Genomic DNA, 6,000 nt, shown 5'->3' on the forward strand with positions numbered 1-6,000 from the left:
ACTATTTTGGACACACTGTCCTCAGGCTCCAGCTTTATGTTGTATCTTGATCGTATTAAAACAAAGAAAACAATCTGAAGTTGTTGTTTTTAAGTTATATATACCATGATTTTTCCGGTCCGGCCCACTTGGGAATAGATTTTCCTCCATGTGGCCCCTGAGCTAAAATGAGTTTGACACCCCTGTTTTAGATGCAGCGAAACGATTCCCACGCTGAGAGCAGTGGTACGGTTTCTCTCCGGTGTGAATCCGCTGGTGAGCTATCAATTCCTTGTGCTTAGCAAAACTCTTCCCACAGTCAGAGCAGCAGTGGTGAGGTTTCTTCCCTTTACGTCTCTGCTGATGTTTCTTGAGGTGTTCTGATCTGGAGAGACTGTTCTCTGTCTTGTCAGCATCGTGATGTTGTTGAAGCTCACCAGATGATAAGCCCCTGCCACTGAGAGGGCAACGATTAAGGCTGTCCCCTATGAACCGAAGAAATTGAATAGTTAGGTTTTGCAAACATTGGTCCATAAACAGATGGGTCATTCCACAAAATGAATGCCTTTTGCATCCCTTTGATATTCTTTCAGTAGAAATTGTGCACCAATATTCAATTTGAAATCTCTGTTATATTAAATAAAGTGCCCTTTAATACAGAACACATGGAGAATTCAATTAATACGATTTTTTATATGAATAAAGACTTGCTAATGTGACAATTCTGCATTTTGAAAAGTCCCTCCATCAAGCCTGTGTAACTTCTAGAAAGATTTTAACCCACCTAATACAATCATTTCTCCAAGTTTTACCATCATTGAGTACGGTTACAAGTGCAGAATAATACGATTAATTTAAATAGTCAATTGGTATAAGAATTTGATTTAAACCTTGACATGCTTTGAATGAAGAACAATTTTCCTAATAATCCTGTTTACATGGACTCATCTGAAATTGCCAATCAAAATAAACATTCTACCACAGCCACCATGTATTTTTTTTAAGCATATTTAATTCTGAGTTTGGACAAATAAAGTTTGTATGTGAAATCTATTTCGAAGCTGCATATTTTCAGTTTTTCCAAACTCTATGCACTCGATCAAATGAAGGAAGCTTGCGCGGCTTGTGCTAGCACATGCACAGATTAAATACACAGCTATAACTCTGATTAAAGCGTTTACATGTCCTAATAATTCTAAACATTGCTCAGAAAACCAGGTGTCTTTAAGGCGTATGCTTACTTCGGTTATGACCTCACGGCAATTAAGATAAGCAGAGTAAGGTGTTTACATGACTAATGCCATACTCGGCCTACTGCCATAATCAGTTGAATCGGAAATTATTATTAGTGTGCATGTAAAGCCCTAGTTATTTGGTTACTTTGAAAGTCATTTCTAAACATTATTTATTTCATGTGATTAGTTATTAATTTACGCCTGTCCCCTCATGTTAAGGTCAACCCTGTTACATGAACTGAACACTTGTTTTAAACTGATCCCAAAAAATTTTTGCAAAATGCTTTTTTATTTAGTTGAACATGTGCTCTTTATGACAGAATGTTAAAATGAAGTGAAATCTTTCTTCTTTTTTACCACGTTACACTTCTCAAAATTGGGTGGAATGACCAGATATTTTCATCAATATATAATGAATCAATGAATTGTTACAGAAGCAGACTGTAGTCTAATCCATACACCATGGTTCTTACTTAATGAAATCAAATCTCCATGTTCCTCTTCTCCTTCTCCTCTCTCAGTTCCACTCTGCCCCGGTGTTTTCCTGCAGTCGACCAGACACAGCAGTAAAGTACCGGGAGGCGGTCGACCTGGGGTCTCCGGGAGAGTGGAGGGGGACGGGCTAGATTTGTCCTGTTGGCGGCAAGAAGTATTCTACATAGATTAACACTAAACCAAATATTTTATTAATTCAGTCTAAACCTCTGATTTGGGTGTATCCCTCGAATATCTAATTTTTCCTGAAATGTTCAATTGTTCACTACAACCCACAAATCTAAGAGCATTGGATTGGTGGAGGCATGGGCTAGTTTCCACCATATTTCTTATACCAGTCATTTCCTTTCAAACAGCGACTAAGAGGCAAAGCGAGAGGGATAACTGGGCCCAAAATCTGGTTTATGCCTTATTTGATCGAACATAAATTTCGTAACGATTAGGTTGTTAGGAGTGTATTGGTAAAAGTAGGACACCTGACATCCTGGCAACTTTGAGGGGGAAAAAACACTTATCTGGGAGTAGTGCCTGGTCGTCACTAGTTACCACAAACAAAGGTATAAACCACGCCCATTACTACAATCAATTTTACTAAAATTAGATTATAACCATAACCTTAACCAAACTTCTAACTTCATGCCTAACACTAAATAAATACAAATACTATATATTCGTGGCTGTGGTAACTAGTGGAAACCCGATTATCTGCCCTCTCATTGGCTCATCTTGCCTCTTCCCCATTCCATTTTTGAAGACATTTATTTTCTTCGTTAGAGCGGCCACTTGAGTATCTGGTCAAATAATGGATAATGTGTTCGAAATCAGTGAAGGAATGTGAACACTTTGGGAGAAAGGAGAGATAATAAGGTCAGAGTCACAGATTCCTAAATATGATATAGTAGTAGGCTACTTTGTTGAAGGAAAAAAAATCCCAACAACCGTAATTTTTTGTGTGCAGCCGTTTAAACCGAACACAGGAATGTGGAGGATCAAATTTGATGAAAACTAGACCTAGACATTTTATACAATACAGCAGGCCTATACTGTTAAAACCAGACTTACCCGATCCATTGTGGGAGCTACTGTTTCTTTGTATGACATTAAATGTTGTAGGCTACAGTACAGTTAGACTACTTTGTTGTAGTGTTCAGATAATGACTAGGTAGTTGCCGAGAGAAAATGACATTCTCAAGGCTGCAACGGATGCGCCCCTAGACTAGAGCAATCAAACATCAAAACTGAATTAAGTTAGGACAAATAAACGTCTCATGTAGCCTAATCTTACTTCAGAAAGTTCCTGGATAACATTTTACGTGATCTATAAAAGTCGAGTAATGTCAAGAAAACGTTCAACAACACCCCCTTTCACTAAGAATCCTGTTGTCTGCTATCGTCTACTTTAACCTGACAACCATTTGGAACACATTCACAAAGAGAGAGTATCTCAACAGGCCTATTTCTCCTGAGGGGGTGTCTGGGAATGACTGGTTCCGGTAATTCGCTGCTGCTATAATGGCAGCTGCTGTACACTACCAGTACAGATAGGACAACGAGCTATTTATACAAGTCTTTACAACGGGTGCATCCGTTTATTAATAAGTAATTCTACGGTCAAAAATAAACGTAAGTCTTTCTTCTAAAATAAGCTACAGCCAAATATACTGTATGTATAACTAACCCCCTTCTGTCTATGTATATAACTTGTATACAATAAAATAAAGTTGTTATTTCAAAATAACAGTAAACATAATGCTTTATAGCTACAATATAGCTAACGTTAGCTAGCTAATGACAAGCTCATCTCTGCTGCCTGGATGCTTTCACGTTTCTCTCGTCTGGATGTATTGCTGCTAGCTACCACATGGACAAGCAGTAGCCTACTGCAGTAGTAAGACTACACCAATTACCAATATTTTACTTTTACACTACACAAATATATGAGAACAGTCAGCCCTCGAATGCTAGCTAACTAACGTTAGCATTGACACTGTCTGTGTGCGGACTACAGGTTTGGAGGCCACTCTAAAGATGAACCCTCTATCCTGACACCTCTGGAGCAGTGCTGCAGGTAAAACATGGGTGCATGCAGTGACATGTAAATCTTGAGGGGGTCAAAATAAATAACAAAGTGGGATGCATGTCAGCAAAGCCACAACACTAAACAATACATTAATTGCACTATACCTGTGACAAACGGTGCCCACAAACTGTTAGGGCCTGCATAAAGCTGTCCCAACAGCAGAGTCCCAACACCTTACTACTGCTACACCTGGCTATCACGGAGCCTTGTCTGGCAGCGATAACAGTTCATTCAGCCTCATTTTCTGCCTTTAAAAAAAACAATGAAAGCTCTTACAATATTTGATAACATTTCCCAAAAACAGGTTATAGGCTACATGGGCACGCCAAGTCAGATCAGTAGGTGAAAATAGACCAAATTATTAGGGTGAGACACGTGCTACTAACAGCTTACTACACAACATACACTTAGTATTACTTTCTTAGCTACAGCATACATATCTCCCTGGCATATTACATCATTTATGCAGCAGCATAGAATACATTTTTGGACTCGCCTTGTTGTGTTTTGCTCACTTGAACAGGAAGGTGGCGCGGCGGTCCTTCGTGGGATTTTGCAGTTCCGAGTTAACAGTTGTTTTGAGCGCGACACAAATCATGCTTAATTGACAGCATGGCCAATGTTGAATGTTTCTAATCTTAGACTTGGGACCACACAGCCACTCCACTGAATAGCAGGCTAGTGATTGCTTTGCAATGCTTGCAGTTAGCCACTGATTCCTTCCAACTTGTGTAATGTTTATGTCCAATGGCCGATGAGCACCGATACGTTGAATGTTTCTAATCTTAGACTTGGGACCACACAGCCACTCCACTGAATAGCAGGCTAGTGATTGCTTTGCAATGCTTGCAGTTAGCCACTGATTCCTTCCAACTTGTGTAATGTTTATGTCCAATGGCCGATGAGCACCGATACGTTTTATCTATAATTTCTCTTCATTATTTCTCTTTCTATGACAAGGATTAAGGAGGATTTGCCAGTAGATTGTCGACTTGATTCATGATGATGACTGCTAGCTAAGATTTTGAAAGTATGATGTTGACATGATCAGTCCAATCAAAGCCACTGTAGATATAACGTGTTTTGACGTCATTTTATCTGTGGCCAATGACCTTGAGCGTTCTTGGATGGGCACTTCTAATGTAACTCTATGGCAGCACCCAAGGGGCTTGAATTTGAGGTCTATGCTTAGACTTGGCGGCGATGTAGTGTCCCCATGAGTGACAGAACACTGAGCCAATCACGGCGCAACGCTCCGTATTTTCTGCACTGCCTTACTTAAGAAAACAAAAAAGAGACCATGTTAGTATGCAGCTTTATTAACTCAATTATATATTTTACATTGTTTGCAAACTGATATTTAACACGTATTAATGCCAAAATAACATGCAAAACAGGCTAGCCCCACCCCCCCCCCCAAAAAAAATATATACGTTTATTTTTTTGGGGGGGGGGGGTTAAAAATGTGGGGCTCAAAACAGGCTCTGCCCCACCTGCCCTGAATGACGGGTCACCACTGGGTGCATGATTAAGTTGTGTTATAATGAATATATATACTCATATGTATAGCAGCTAGAGGAAAGAACATGATAAATGTAAAATATAATTTATTCCTCTTCTTTCTCAACTTCCACTCCATTTCTCTCTCGCTCTCTTTCTCCCTCTAGGATTCATCGCTCCACCCTCCTGCGTGTCTACGTCTCCTCTCCCTGCTACAGTCTCTGTGATGTCATGAGGGATTCTCTTTTCCACGATCCTCTATTCTCCGTGGCCCCTCTCCGAGCTGCACCTCTCTGCCCTGGACCGTCGCCTAGCGACCGTGCTCAGAACCGTGAGCCGTTGCCAGGAAGGACAGTGTAGCCGCCATGGAGGCGAGGATGATGTCACTCATTATATGACCTTCGTTACACCTGTGACACATGCAGGGTACACTCTTAGAAAAAAAGGGTTCTTCGGCAGTCCCCATAGGAGAACCCTTTTGGGTTATACATGGAACCCAAGAGGTTCTACCTGGAACCGAAAGGGGTTATTCAAAGGTTTCTTCTATGGAGAAAGCCGAAGAACCCTTTAAGGTTCTAGATAGCACCATTTTTTTGAAAGAGTGTAGTGTTGCCACGCACACTTCACGACAACACTTCAACCGTCAAAAGAAATTGTCACGACGCATGACTATGTCGATTATGATTTGTGTGACTTCATTGCGTCGGCAAT

The 6,000-nt window shown here is 40.4% G+C and overlaps 1 long non-coding RNA gene across 2 annotated transcripts; it reads left to right on the forward strand.

Annotated features, from left to right (window-relative positions):
• The first annotated feature begins 3,203 nt into the window (after window positions 1-3,203).
• Window positions 3,204-5,561, forward strand: LOC311116298. 2 transcript variants are annotated; one of them, XR_014611395.1, is made up of 3 exons: window positions 3,204-3,332; window positions 3,718-3,777; window positions 5,457-5,561. It is a non-coding gene; the product is annotated as an uncharacterized lncRNA (long non-coding RNA). The 2 variants fall into 2 exon arrangements; XR_014611396.1 differs by lacking the exon at window positions 5,457-5,561 and adding an exon at window positions 4,313-4,515.
• The last annotated feature ends 439 nt before the right edge of the window (window positions 5,562-6,000 follow it).

This window comes from Coregonus lavaretus (assembly GCF_964263955.1).
Source record: "Coregonus lavaretus genome assembly, contig: HAP1_SCAFFOLD_2834, whole genome shotgun sequence".
Classification (NCBI taxonomy): Eukaryota; Metazoa; Chordata; class Actinopteri; order Salmoniformes; family Salmonidae; genus Coregonus; species Coregonus lavaretus.